The sequence below is a fragment of the Thermobia domestica genome, chromosome 4 (genome assembly GCF_964235325.1).
Source record: "Thermobia domestica chromosome 4, izTheDome1.hap1.1, whole genome shotgun sequence".
Lineage (NCBI taxonomy): Eukaryota > Metazoa > Arthropoda > Insecta > Zygentoma > Lepismatidae > Thermobia > Thermobia domestica.
In genome coordinates this window covers 334444391-334457933 of record NC_137457.1, presented here as the reverse complement: position 1 = coordinate 334457933, position 13543 = coordinate 334444391, and the positions used below count along the sequence as shown (strand labels likewise).

The 13543-nt window shown below is 35.8% G+C and overlaps 1 protein-coding gene across 2 annotated transcripts in view; it reads left to right on the top strand.

Moving 5' to 3' along the window:
- The first annotated feature begins 1334 nt into the window (after positions 1-1334).
- LOC145684483 (uncharacterized) overlaps positions 1335-13543 on the top strand; it is a 30835-nt gene continuing 18626 nt past the window's right edge. Inside the window, exon 1 of one of the 2 annotated variants that reach the window (XM_081756927.1) lies at positions 1335-1510. The gene's annotated coding sequence lies outside the window, so the exon portion shown is untranslated. Of the gene's footprint in view, positions 1511-1848; positions 1981-13543 lie in introns of those variants that run through there. The other variant, XM_081756928.1, reaches the window with a different exon arrangement.

Here is a 13543-nt window from a genome sequence, read left to right as displayed (position 1 = left end):
GACAGTAAATTGCTTGTCGGGCTTCAGGTGAGTTTCGCTGATGAGGGCCACGTCTATTCTTTCTCTGGTGAGGAAATCCTGTAGTTCCTCACTTTACTATAGTAAGTAAGATTTCGGGGGGCTTAAGCTCGGAAGCCCCCTAAATAAGCCACTGATGTAACTACTATGCCGTTTATCGAAAGACTATCTATGCGTTTACGCAAACCATTATTTAATGTGCCCGCTGTCTTTAAAAAAAAGTGTTCTATTGACAGCAAAAAATTATACGGAGAAATCGAAGTTTATATTGGGCATGATATTCATGGAAACATGTTTTTTTTTTTTTTTTTTTTTTTTAATGTTAGGCGATGTAAATATTATTATAACCATTATGCAGATTATCGCAAGATCAGCTTTGCATTTAAACAAACAATTACTGAAGGTCCCTACTGTCTTTTCAGAGAATCTTCTACTGACACCGAAAAATGTATACGGTGAGACTAAAGTTAAATAGAATATGATATTGATGTAAACATGGTTTTACTTTAGGCGGCGTAACTATTATGTAGATTATCGTAAGATTAGCTTTGCCTTCACTAATACTGAAGTGGTTACTGAAAATAACCACTTCATTGTAGTGTTCTGTCGGGACATAATAATTTACATGGTACTGGCACCCTGCGTCTAGGAGATACTCTCTCAGTGACATTGTTTGAATATTCCTACCGAGTGTTGTCAGATGGCGGGAAATTTCCCGCAAAACGGGAAAATTTTCGCATTGGAGGAATAAGGGAAATTTTTCAACTTACTCATGCTTTTCATGTCGTCTTTTTCTCACTCCTTATCTTCATCTCTTTGTACATGGAATAATACATGGATTGGAAGCTTCTTTGAAGGCCAAAAGAACCAGAACAGCAAGACGGGTTTATAAACTGAACCAAATGAAACTGATCGTTAATCGCGCTAAAATTCATTTTCTGCGAGAAGATAGAAGGGAGGGAGGGTTTATGGCCCTTTGCTTACTATATTTATGGCCAGTCATTCACTGAAGGGTAAAGTGAGGGGGACGGATGGAAGGATATAATACTTGGAAGTAGCACACACATACAAATGTGTATATTTATACCAAATAAGTACAGATAAAAATATAAGGATGGCCCTATAATAGATTTCTACTCCCGCAGAGGAAGATGTACTTCTGGTTGACTGTTCAGAGTTATTTGATTTTAATTTGAAGTTATCAATATGATCAATTAATTAATCATTAAAAATTTGGCGGGAAATTTTGCATCCGATCGGGAAATTTCAGGGCTTTGAGCGGGGGATCTGTTATACTGAATCTGACAACACTGTAAGCGTCATACGAACCATTAAGACGTGGAAGATTGATTTTAAGTTTCAAAAGTCCTTCTTCTGTGATATATATGACAATTTTATAATTATAGGCTATAGGCTGTATGTCTGATTCAATTTTTTTATATTTTTTGGGGGGGGGTTGGGGGAGAGAAGAAGAAAATCGTGAATTTGTAAGGTAAGTTTATTTCGATCATTTATTCTAAAAGTGCTATCGTGATTGTCTATGCATTAATAAATCAGGTTAGTGTTTCACGTCATGATTTTTTTTAACCCCTACCGGTCCTTCACATTGTTCTCCAGGACACTTTTCCCTGGGTCATACACAGTGTTTGAAGTGGGAAAAAAAAGCAAAGGCGATATGTTTTATTATGATTCTGACTCGACATACTTGTTATTTAAATATTGTCATGATCACTGAAAAACCAGAGACGGTATATCCTCATTACCGAAAAACCAGAGGCAGTATGGCATACTACCGTCTCACTTCGACCACTGGACACACGATAATATCCTGCTTGGCATAGATGTAGTTCGCGGTATCCACCAGGGATATAGTATACGACAGTGCCTCATCATTTAGCGAGGACTCACGAAGTGCAGTCTTTTAAGGATTATTCATTGAGGATATAGGAACTTGAAAATGAGGTAACAAGGCGACTTTCATTTAATTATTGAGTAATATAAAATAAAATGTACGTCGGTTTGCGTTGCGTTTCGTTGTGTTTTATGGTATGCGAAGAATAATAATGTGCCCTTGTACGTAGTGTATGAGTATATGTGGGGGATTTGAAACACATATCGCATGTCACGTGCACGTGGATGCTTCTTACTACTTCTAAATGTAATAAAATCATTTTTATACGTAGTGCAACAGTAGGAAGTATCCACGCGCACAGATCATGAGGTACTGTTGTATGCTATTACCCAGAAGTAATTGTTAAACAAAATACATGTTTTCACATTCCCTGTGTAAATATTTGCTCCAGTCAAAGAAAGGAAAGCGGCAATATAAAACACAAACGAACCTGACTTAACTCACAACAGATTTAAACGAACGATATGTTACTGGGTCAGGGTAGTGATGAGTAAATTTCCTGGGAAAAATTTTTCGGGAATATTCCCAAATGTAAGAATTTTTCGTGAATTTATGTACAATCACAAAGAAAATTGCATTCTATTACTATATTATGATTTCAAAGTTAAATTCGTTTTTATATCAAAATATATTATTACTGTTGTCCGCAGAGGAGTCTTTAAAATGTATATTCTTAACGATGTTATTTTATTAATACCGTAAGACAAGATTTAAGCACAAGATTTAAGCGTTACTTTGCACAAGATTTAAGCCATTTTAAATAAAATTGCATTTAACTTACAAACGTGATGATATAGAACACTGTAATTTAAACATAGCTAGGTATATAAGAAGAAAAACATGAGTGCAAGTTCATTAGTAAACATTCAGTATAACCATAGCTGTTGAAATATAAACTTTGGTGCAAAGTAACCCCATAGCTGGGGCTCAACATACAAAAAAAAAAGTAAGGTCAACATACCAACATAACGTTCCTGTGCAACGTTTTCCTTTCAGTATTTATAAATTTTACTTTCTACACAAAACTGCTTGCAGTCTATAAATATTGCTATTAGAATGATGATACCGGCACAGGAACCGCATTCTAATGGTTCAGTGTATGTCCCACAAAAATGCCAACTCAGGAACAAAAATATCCCCGTGGACTGATTTTCCTTGGTTATTTCTTATGTCCAAGAGTATCATCCCAACCATAAATACTGTGTGTTTCAGATGTAACGATAACGATTGTGTCAGTGGCGGTAAGTATACGTATATACGAGGATAGTAGGAAAACACTGTATGTGTCATAAAATACATGGCTTATATGTTGAACAGCATTGAAAGAGATACTGAGGGCCATCCAAATAGTACTAAAATGTGCTAAATTAGGTTAGAATAGATTTGGTTAGATGTTCCTCTTTTTTCCCGTAATTTCGTGTCCGTTCTTACTACAAACCGTTCGCGTGTTTAGTAGAGCATGCTTTTCAGAAAATTTCCACAACAGACACTCCTTATTTTTGTACAACTTGATAATATTCAGTAACTATATTCTCATTTAAGCAACATTTCCACACTGCCTTTCTCACAAATAGCAAGTGTACTTCTACGACAAATAGTCCCTTCCGCCTTCACATATAGTGCCGCTTGCAACATCTAAACCAACTAAAAACAAGTATTTTCTTAAATTCAACAATCCGTTCATCTGACTTTCATTTACTCTTGTTTAAAAATCAAACTAAACTCTCCAATTAATCTTTTAATTTTCTAAAATTGATTCGCCAATGTAGCTGTTAACCCATAGGTATAAACATAACAGTATTCTGACAAAATTTGATGCAAATACCTTAAAATTGTTGTATGACTTTCACTAGGGTGCTATGAACCAACACGCGTGTGTCCGTAGATAAGAGGGACGTTAGCGGTGGTGTGTATGCGCGTACATGCAGACGTGGTCGAAAAAGACTTACTAATTTGTTAAAGGTGGCCTCTACATTCTAGTTTTGACTACAATTGGAAGCAATGAACCGTTTCTATCTTTATAGGTGGAATACATAATTTCTCTTAATATTGCTGTTCCTTCCTAACTTGGCACGTTTTGCGTTGTAACCCTAAAGGTAGAAACAGAACGTCCGTAAAGAATGAAAAGCACCTTCATTCTTGACAATCCACAATTGCTGTGTGAATTCTTCGGTATTACCTTTCAGCTGTGTCGCCTCATTGGATCAACTATTCTGCAACAGTTGTTTGTTGTGACGTTACAGATTTCTCCTGGAAATTTTCCAAATATTGGACTGTTTCTTTTTCATTTTAAGTATGCGTGTCATCTGTTATCAAAGAAACTTTCAGTCAGTGCGATTCATTCCTATACCTTTGTAAAGCAAAGGTGCTTGCAGGGACCACCTAGCACAGGGTATGCGAATGTTTCTCACACTCTTCTTCATTTTCACGTAACCTACTCCCAAGATTGCGAGGGAGTCTTCAAATTCCCTTTGCTCTAAAGTGGATTAGATTTTTTTTTTTTAAAAAAAAAGGTCATATTCGAAAGTCTTGTGCGGGATTTTCAGAGTTGATGCCTTCACACTGTATAGCTAAGTACGTATGTGTGCATAATATTAATTTGTACGCAATAAATGCACAGTACTCAAGAAAAAAAGAGAGTAGGGAACATCAGGAGATAACCAATGACTTATCTGGTGGCATCATTTAACTTTGTTACAAATGTGTGTTAAGCAACAAAAGCATCATTATGATAATATGTACAGGAAGAAATTATTATTATTATTATTATTATTATTATTAATTGTTTAGTGATTTCTTACAAACATTATCAGACTTTCAGAGCACAACGAAATCAAGTCTAAGATTCGAGAAAGTGATACAATGTTTGTAGGTAAGCGTACGTATATGGTTAGAACAAAACAATTTTTTTATTCAAAAGGTATTTAGAATGGATATAAATCTATAAATAATGAAAGGGACTTCAGTTAAATATCTCAAATATGAAATATGTAAAATGAACAAACAAAAAAAGACGATTTGTATGTGCACTGAATGCTACAACGATAAATGATCTTCGGAAGTAGGCCCACAAAATTTTTATAACGATTAAGTAACGATAATCACATAAAACCTTTTGTTTATTGCTTTTGAACATTACTTTTTTTTTATTTTAGCACATAATCACTAAAGTAACTACACCTCAAAAGATTGTGTGTCCCTTTCTTAAGATGGTTCTGGAATAATAATTTATTGATTATTCGTCGTCATGACAACGTAAGGACAATAACTTATCCAATTAACATATTAGAATCAATTTTTGATTCTCTCTTTTTTTCGTACTTTCTTCTTCTTCAAACTAGTTAGTACATATTTTAAAATTACACATTAATATTTAGAATTTCAGAAAAAGTGCAAAGATATCGTTACATATGTCGCCCGAAATTAGGACTATCTTTTATTGAATTTACAAAATAAAATAAAAGAGTCCTGGACCGTTAAATAATACATATTAATTATTCGAGTTTTCGAATGCACCTCGTATATATCATAATTATATTTCATATAAATATACATATATCATATTTATTTTTATAACAATATTATTATCATATTTATTTTAAATTTTATGATGGACTTCATTTATTTATACATTTCAACGACGATAAGGCACATTCAAAATTTGATTTACAAGTTATTTAATTTTAAGTCCTTTTTGGGTCCATTAAATGCTTGTTACAAGTTAATAATTACTTACTTGGGCATAATGAAGAAGGTTTTCAAAGAGATATTTATGATAATCATATGATTGTTGTTTGTACCAAAAAGGATCAAACACATATTTTGAACAGGAACATTAAAGATAAAACATGACAATTTATATCAGACAAAAATTAAAGTTACACTCTGATCAAAAAGACAAGATCTTACCATAGTCAGGAATGTACAGAATGTAAATAAAAATATGAACGATAAACGGGATCATAACGGCACTTACAATAAAGCATAACACAAAATTAATTGAATAAGGTTTTCTCGGAGGCTGTAACCTTAGCTTAAGTCACATGACAAATGAATTCGTTCTTGTTGTATTGAAAGTCACAAATCGGAATACAGTCTGGCATGCTACTTATTTCTACAGTTCTTTGTTTCTTACTCTGAGAATTTCTGCCATCTATGGAATTTCTACGAAATTCAATTCGAGCGAAATTAAATCTAATGCTTGCATGCTACTTAGGTGTACATAATCGTACGACACTTGGATTAGGTTCAGTTACGCGATTACTATTACTACTAAGGTTAGGCTCGGTTTCCTTACCAGTAAAATTAGGTTCAATTCTCATTCGTTTTACTGGTGATGAGATGTCGTGTCTCCTAACATATCTGTATCTATCCTTCCCACAATATTCATGGTAATTTGCCCTACCACTGTTTTTGTTTCTTCTACTTTTAGGTTCGGTTACATTACCGGTAGACGTGAATATAGCACTACCTTTTACACTGGGATCACATTTTAATCTCGCATGGATGTTTCGAATTTTGTTTCGATTAAGGTTAGTTTGGTTCAGGTTATTACTGTATTACACCATTCATGGATTTTCAAAATTTTGCAATGCCACACTTAGATGATTGAAATCAACCCACTGCATCACGTTCTGTAAAAGCGCCATCTGAATGTTCACTACTAACATTTCAGTCTTTTCATTGAATAAACATTTCAATAGTTCCAACTCAATCTGCCAATCACTACAAACATTGGTGGGAACACGTTACGTCAAAATCGGGGGCCGCGCTGGCTCAGTAGTAGAACGTCCACCTCTGGTGCTTGGAGTCCCGGGTTCGATCCCAGCTCCCACCACGTGAACTTTCTTGTGAAAAAATACCGTGTGCATGGGTTCCATCGTGATTTTCCCGTTACGTCCCACTTTCTTCATTCTCCCATTTTCATTCATTTCTCATAACCACCGTCTCCTTTAGCCTAGTCGGCATAACCGAAGGACGTAAAACTCAAAGATTTCATTTCATTTACGTCAAAATCAGAATTTTTATCACCACCTGTCACTATCTTAGAATTTCCAAAACCAGGCCTACTCAAAAGTTTAGCAACTCATCGAGTCTATCTAGAAAGACTTGAATTACCCTTTGGGGATCTGTATAGTAATACAGAAACCACACTTGAAACAATTAATAACTACGCGTATACCTGTGGCCTCGAAATCAATTTGAGTATAGAGAAAATCAAGGTCTAATTTCTTACACTTAAGTGAGAGTTTGTCAATAACAAAAATGCAATTGCTATATATATCTGTAAGTTTATAATTACATTCCATTTTTACATTTTGTAATCATCATGGCTACATGAATTAATAATTACTTACAAGTGTGAAGCACATCTCTGTCTTATAACCACTTTCCAAGTGAGCTAGTACGAAAATAATTTTAATAAAGAGTGAATTGCTGTAACAACTCTCTACTAAAGCCTGATATTGAAGCATAGATCTTTATAGATGGACAGAACTCATAGAAACGTTTTAGTGAGCGGTACAGTAGTAGAAAATGCATTGACAAAGGGCCAATAGAAGACCTAAAACAGTTTGCTGTTATGAATCTCAAGTCCTAGGATGCAATAGGAGCATTTTCTCACTATCACGCAGTTCAAACGTAGTGAGGCTTTTGCACAAAAGATGGCTTGAGTATCCCAAATCTCAAATTATATGAGTCTCAGTAGGTAAGGCTTAGAATTCGCTGGCCGATAGTTGAAGCAAGCAGATGTAAAACGTATTGAAATTCTCGCATTCAGACGTAAAATATGTCGTGAAAATAAGTGAGCTAGCCGCAAAGCTGTACTACCTCTTACGATTTTATTGCCATCAAGATGTAAATGCTGCGCAAGCGTGTCAGGAAATTAGTGTTGTTTATGAACAAGATGTTATAAAATGTAACAGCCATAACACAGCTCACTCGCTTTCATTCCTGAAATTTTAATGTCGAAGATGGTCCTCGCGGTAAGCGACCAATTACAGAGAAAGTGGGTGATACTCTGGCAGAATGTAGCGTTCCCATCCGCTGTCGGGACAAGAGCTGATGTTAAAAGGGCAACATTCATGGATACCAAAAACTCAAGTAATGTTGACCTGTCACCACCACCCTAAGTCCAACCACAGAGGGATCTACGAAGACGGACGCAATCTCCCGACATTCGGCAGTTGACAGATGAATAATTCAGCATTAACTAGTACTACTAAATATTAGATACTAAACACAAGTTATATATAATAACAACTACTTCAGTAAATAATAATAAATAATAACAAGAACTTCTTTCCCAACTCATAGTAACGGGATCGTTACAAAAATGCGCGGGACAAAATCGGCATGTAAGCATTAATGGCGTCGCCAATGACCTAACATCTATCACCAAACAGTATTAAACAATTTGAATAAAACTAGATAGAGAAAGAGCTCGACACTTGAGTAGCATATGATCTGATTCAAAGAGATACAGACGATTAAATTCCTATCTTAGAATCTTACTGAAATATAACGAATTGTAGCCAGTTCTGAAGCGGTTGGTCACGGGTGATGAAAAGTAGATAACCTACAACAACAATGAACAAAAAAGATTACAGTTGATGCGAGCGGAAATTCTACAATCTGTGGCAAAAGCTACTCTGCCCCTAGATAAATTAAACTGTCCGTTTGGTGGAATTGAAAGAGCATCTTGCGCCACGAACTGTTGTTGTCTTACAGCATTTATCACAGGAATAGTGTGCTATGTCTCGCTAATATCATCAGACCGGATACATACTTGGCGACCTCTCAGAAACTAAGAGAATTCGATTTAGAAGATATAACCCTAGTAGCGGAGACAAGTTGCAATCTGTTTTTGTAAGTTTGCATTAGAGGTCGGCAAGCTTGCAACCGTCTTGATTGTAAAGCATGGAAGCTTGCCGCAAGCTGAATTCAAGCAATAAAGTTACATGGGAACAACCTTGCATTCAGTGTCCCATTCAAGCTTGACCCACGTGTTATACGCTGGAGCAACTGAACGGCCAATGATGCTATGACACGCTTTGCGAATGATCTAAAGTATCCCTTGCAAGTACAATAAAAGGTAGATTCTATGAAGGCACGCGTCAACTGGCCGAAAGGTTTCTTCTTACATGGGGTGTATCTACCGTATAGCATGGGCATAGAACTGTCAGACTGTTGTTAGTTTCGGTATTTGGAGAAATCCTTGAACGGTTCCAATTTTGGTTTAAAAAAGGCTATTGAAACCATGTGTCTCAATTTTTGGCGAGAAACTACAGAAGCTCTGTTGCAAGAGGATTATGGTGTTGCCGGTGAAATGACAAAAAAGCATCGACTAAACTGGTGTAAATATAATTTCATAATATTTTCAGATCACAATTAACGTACTCTCTATTGCGTCCTACAAAGGGTCGATATTTTTAATGAAGCTGATGCTGGTAAACAACTTCCTTTATCTCTTTGCTTACTAACATCTTTGATTTCGGTGTCTACAGCTACTGCGTAGACATTTTGCTCAATAATGCATACCAATTGGATTACGTTAGTTGCCCTTAGTTTTTGATAGTTTTCCATAATTTTTAAAATAGTTTCTTACGTGAATACTAATATACGCTTTGATACGTATTAAATTGAATAAAAACCCACTATTTGAATATCCTTTATACCTTGTTCTCACACAATGTTTTAGAGTAAAACATTTCTTTGCCACTTGCAAAAACGAACAATCAATCAAATGTTATTTTTTTATTGTGAAAATGGTGCAACCAATCTACAGAATCAAATTTTGTATTCTAATGCCTTATATTAATACGTTTTACTTTACTAGCTGTGTCTGAGTGATAGGCTACTACCTAACCTAGTGTGTGGACGACCAAGCTGGACCAAGCACATCCATCTTCTATAACAAAACAGACCGCTACAGGTTAGAAAGGCTTGCTTTGTAGCCCAAACAGACTTTCCCTTGACCTACGTGAAGGTTGCGGGCTAGTTCTACGCTGTAGGAGCACTCTCTAACGCCAACTATAAAGTGGTCCGTAAGAAACCCGCAGATTAATTACGCATATCGCCCTAAATCGTAGTTGAAAAATAGGCTGCAAGTAGTAGTAATTACATACAGTAATTACAGAGTGACACATCAAACTACAGACCAAATATCGGGAGAGAAATGAATATCAGGTAGAATGCAACAAGAATCCGTATGAGGGTAGTTATTATTGTTGACATATATTAAAGACATACCAAGTAATAGCTCCAGCAGAACTATCCTTTTATGTAGATGATGCTAATATTATAATAAAGGAGAAAACAAATGAAACAGTTGAAGATAGTGCAAATGCTATCCTTTGTAAACTATCTCACTGGATTCAAGAAGATAAGCCTAAATTGAACATTGAGAAGGCACAATAAATTTTCATCCCCTGCGTAACAGTCATGCACAGCCTGTAAATATTTTAATTAAAAATAACGAAATAGACTATGGGCTGTATGTTATTTTGCGGACTACTTAGTGGCTACATAGTGACACTTGATAATTTGTGTTGCAGTGTTCTCCCGCAGCCAGACAAGCCCGCAACATCCCCGTAAGTTCATGGGATAGCTGGTGATGCGTCATCGCACCCTTTGCAGTTCCTGTTGTATAATTACATGCGCTCCTTGCAAACCAAACCAAACATCTGAATGTGTTAATTATTTTATCGAATCGACATATTTTTAAGGCAATCAATTTAAAATTATATATCAATCCTTCAAAGAAGATTGCAGGATGTTTCGCTTCCGATAGTTCAAATATTAAATACAAGATTGAAAACGACTAATAAATTCCAGCTAAAGTGAAATAAGCGAGTGATACTTGGTGTTACAATATTGGCAGTAGGTTTTTGATTAGATTGTCGAATAGCTTAAGAATTGCAAGGACAAGAAGTGATTTCAGAGGTCGGCTGGTGGTAAATTTCTCTCCAAGAGCCATGGCCGCCGGGCGAAATTTTCCCCCGATTTCCCGCGGGGAAATATATCCTATTGTGCTCAATATGGATCCCCAGTATTTTCGTAACTAATAAATTTCATTTCCAGGATATTGACATTTCCAACCACCAGTAAAAAACGCTTCTGGAGTTCTCACCGATGGGGAAAATTTCTTCAACAGTTATACATAATTCATCATGAAAATGTTATTCTAATATCAATTTTTTCACTTATGATCTTCAAACGTATTTTGATTTCTTAGTTTCTTACCTGTCCACCAACTTTGTATACATTTATAATATGCTTGCAAATTTATATGCTAGAAATAAAATACGTAGGAAATCCCCGCAGGAATCTGCTAAGTGTCCAACACAAGCTGAGTTATTTATTCCGATTCGAGGGAAGGCACAATCTGAGGAATCATGTTTTTGATATGTGCATAAGGAAAGACAAGAGTGCAAGTGTGGAAACCATTATCATCCTCTTTTCCACTGCAATTCCTCAAAATACATTCGTTGCTCATATAAGTAATCTGTGATTATAAGAGCAACGTTAAAAGATATGGTTCTTATTCATGCAACTATAATGCAAACTAGCTTGTAGTCACCACAGTAGGTTTGCAGCAGTTGACTGACTCTACCCTAAAAATCGCCCTTTTTTTTCAGGGCCTCCTGAGAACAAGGACTCAATTTTCTAGTGTCGCACGATACGCCATGACCCACGTACCATCTAATCATTGAAAATCGAACACCCCGAAAACTCGTTCCCTTTTACGAGGGTGTACTCGTTCCTTTTAACGACCACTTTTTAGGAGTACTCGTTCCCTTTTATGAGCACTTTTTCAATCTCGATTTTAACATAGCAGAAATTACACAGATACTACAAACGCATATTTTAGAAGCACTCCTATGCAACATAGCAAAGGCTACTAACATAAGGGGGTGTACTCGTTCCCTTTTATGGCCACTTTTTTTCAACCTATATTTTAACATAACAGAAATTACTTAATACAATGAACACATAATCCAATCACAGATTACATAGAGACTACGAACATAGCAGAGCAGACAAAAGAGTATGGGCTATTTTCTAACCACTACTTAACATAGCAAGAATTCCCCCCCTATTTATTACAGCAGATAATATGAACCAGTAGCAGGGGTGTATCCGTTCTCCTTTATGAGCACCTTTTAACCCCTATTTTAAGATAGCAGAAATTACTCAGAGGCTACGAACATAACAGAGCTAATAAAAAACTCTGAACGCATTTTCCAACCCCTATGTAACATAGGGGAAATTATATAGGGTTACGAACAGGTAGCAGACCTAAAAAAGAGTTTTACTTATTTTTTCCACCCCTATTTTAACATAGCACAGTAACTCAACCCCCTATTTTAGCACAGTAGAAATTACTTAAGACAATGAACAATTTTCAAGCCCTATTTCATTACAGGAGAGATTACGTAGAGACTACGAACATCTATTTTTGCAACTCTCTATGTATAGAACAGTATGGCATATTTCTAACCCCTATTTAATACAGCAGAGAATATGAACCAGTAGCAGAAATGAACTAGTTCCTTTTTATCAACCCCTTAACTTCTAAAAGGAACAACGTATTGAGGTGGTGTTTCCATATTTAGTAATAGGTCATCAACTACTACATGTCCTGAAAGTACTGGCCATCGAAGTCAAAGGTCAGATATTTAAACCCGAATAACTCGTAAACAGAACCACGTATTGAGGTGGTTTCCACATTTAGTAATAGGTCACCAACTGCTACATGTACCAAAAGTACTGACCATCGCGGTCAAAGGTGAAATATTTAAACCCGAGTAACTTGTAAACGGAGCAACGTATTAAGGTGTTGTTTCCAGATCTAGTAATAGGTCATCCACTACTACAGGTACCAAAAGTACTGACCATCGAGGTCAAAGGCCAAATATTTAAACCCGAATAACGTGCAAACAGAGCAATGTATTGAGGTGCTGTTTTCACAATTAGTAATAGGTCATCCATTGCTCCATTTAATAAAAGTACTGACCATCAAGGTCAAAGGTCAAATATTTAAACACAAATATCTAGTAAACGGAGCCACATATTGAGGTGCTGTTTCCATATTTAGTGATAGGTCATTCACTACTACATGTCCCAAATACTGTCCATCGAGGTCAAAAGTCATATATTTAAAACCGAATAACTCGTAAGCGAAACAACGTATGGTGGTGGTGTTTCCATATTTAGTAATAGGTCATGAACTACTACATGTCCCAAGAGTACTGACCATCGAGGTCAAAGGTCAAATATTTAACCCTTAATAACTTGTAAGCAGAGCGACGGATAAATTGGTGTGACCTATTCAGTTGTGTACTAAGCAGAAAAAAGCGAAGAAGCAATAAATTTGAGTGGCTTATTTACTTTTGTATTAACGAAAAAAGTCAGAGAAAGGTCATTTTAACTAACTGAAAATTTTATAATTTTTGTACTAAGCAAATGAAGGAATAAAGTTGTACCAACCAGAAAAAGTGAGGAAGGACCATTTTAGCTAGCTGGATACTTTATACCATTTTGTAATACTCAAATAAACGAAAGAATAAGTTTGAGTGACATTCAATTTTGTACCAATCAGAAAAAAAGCAA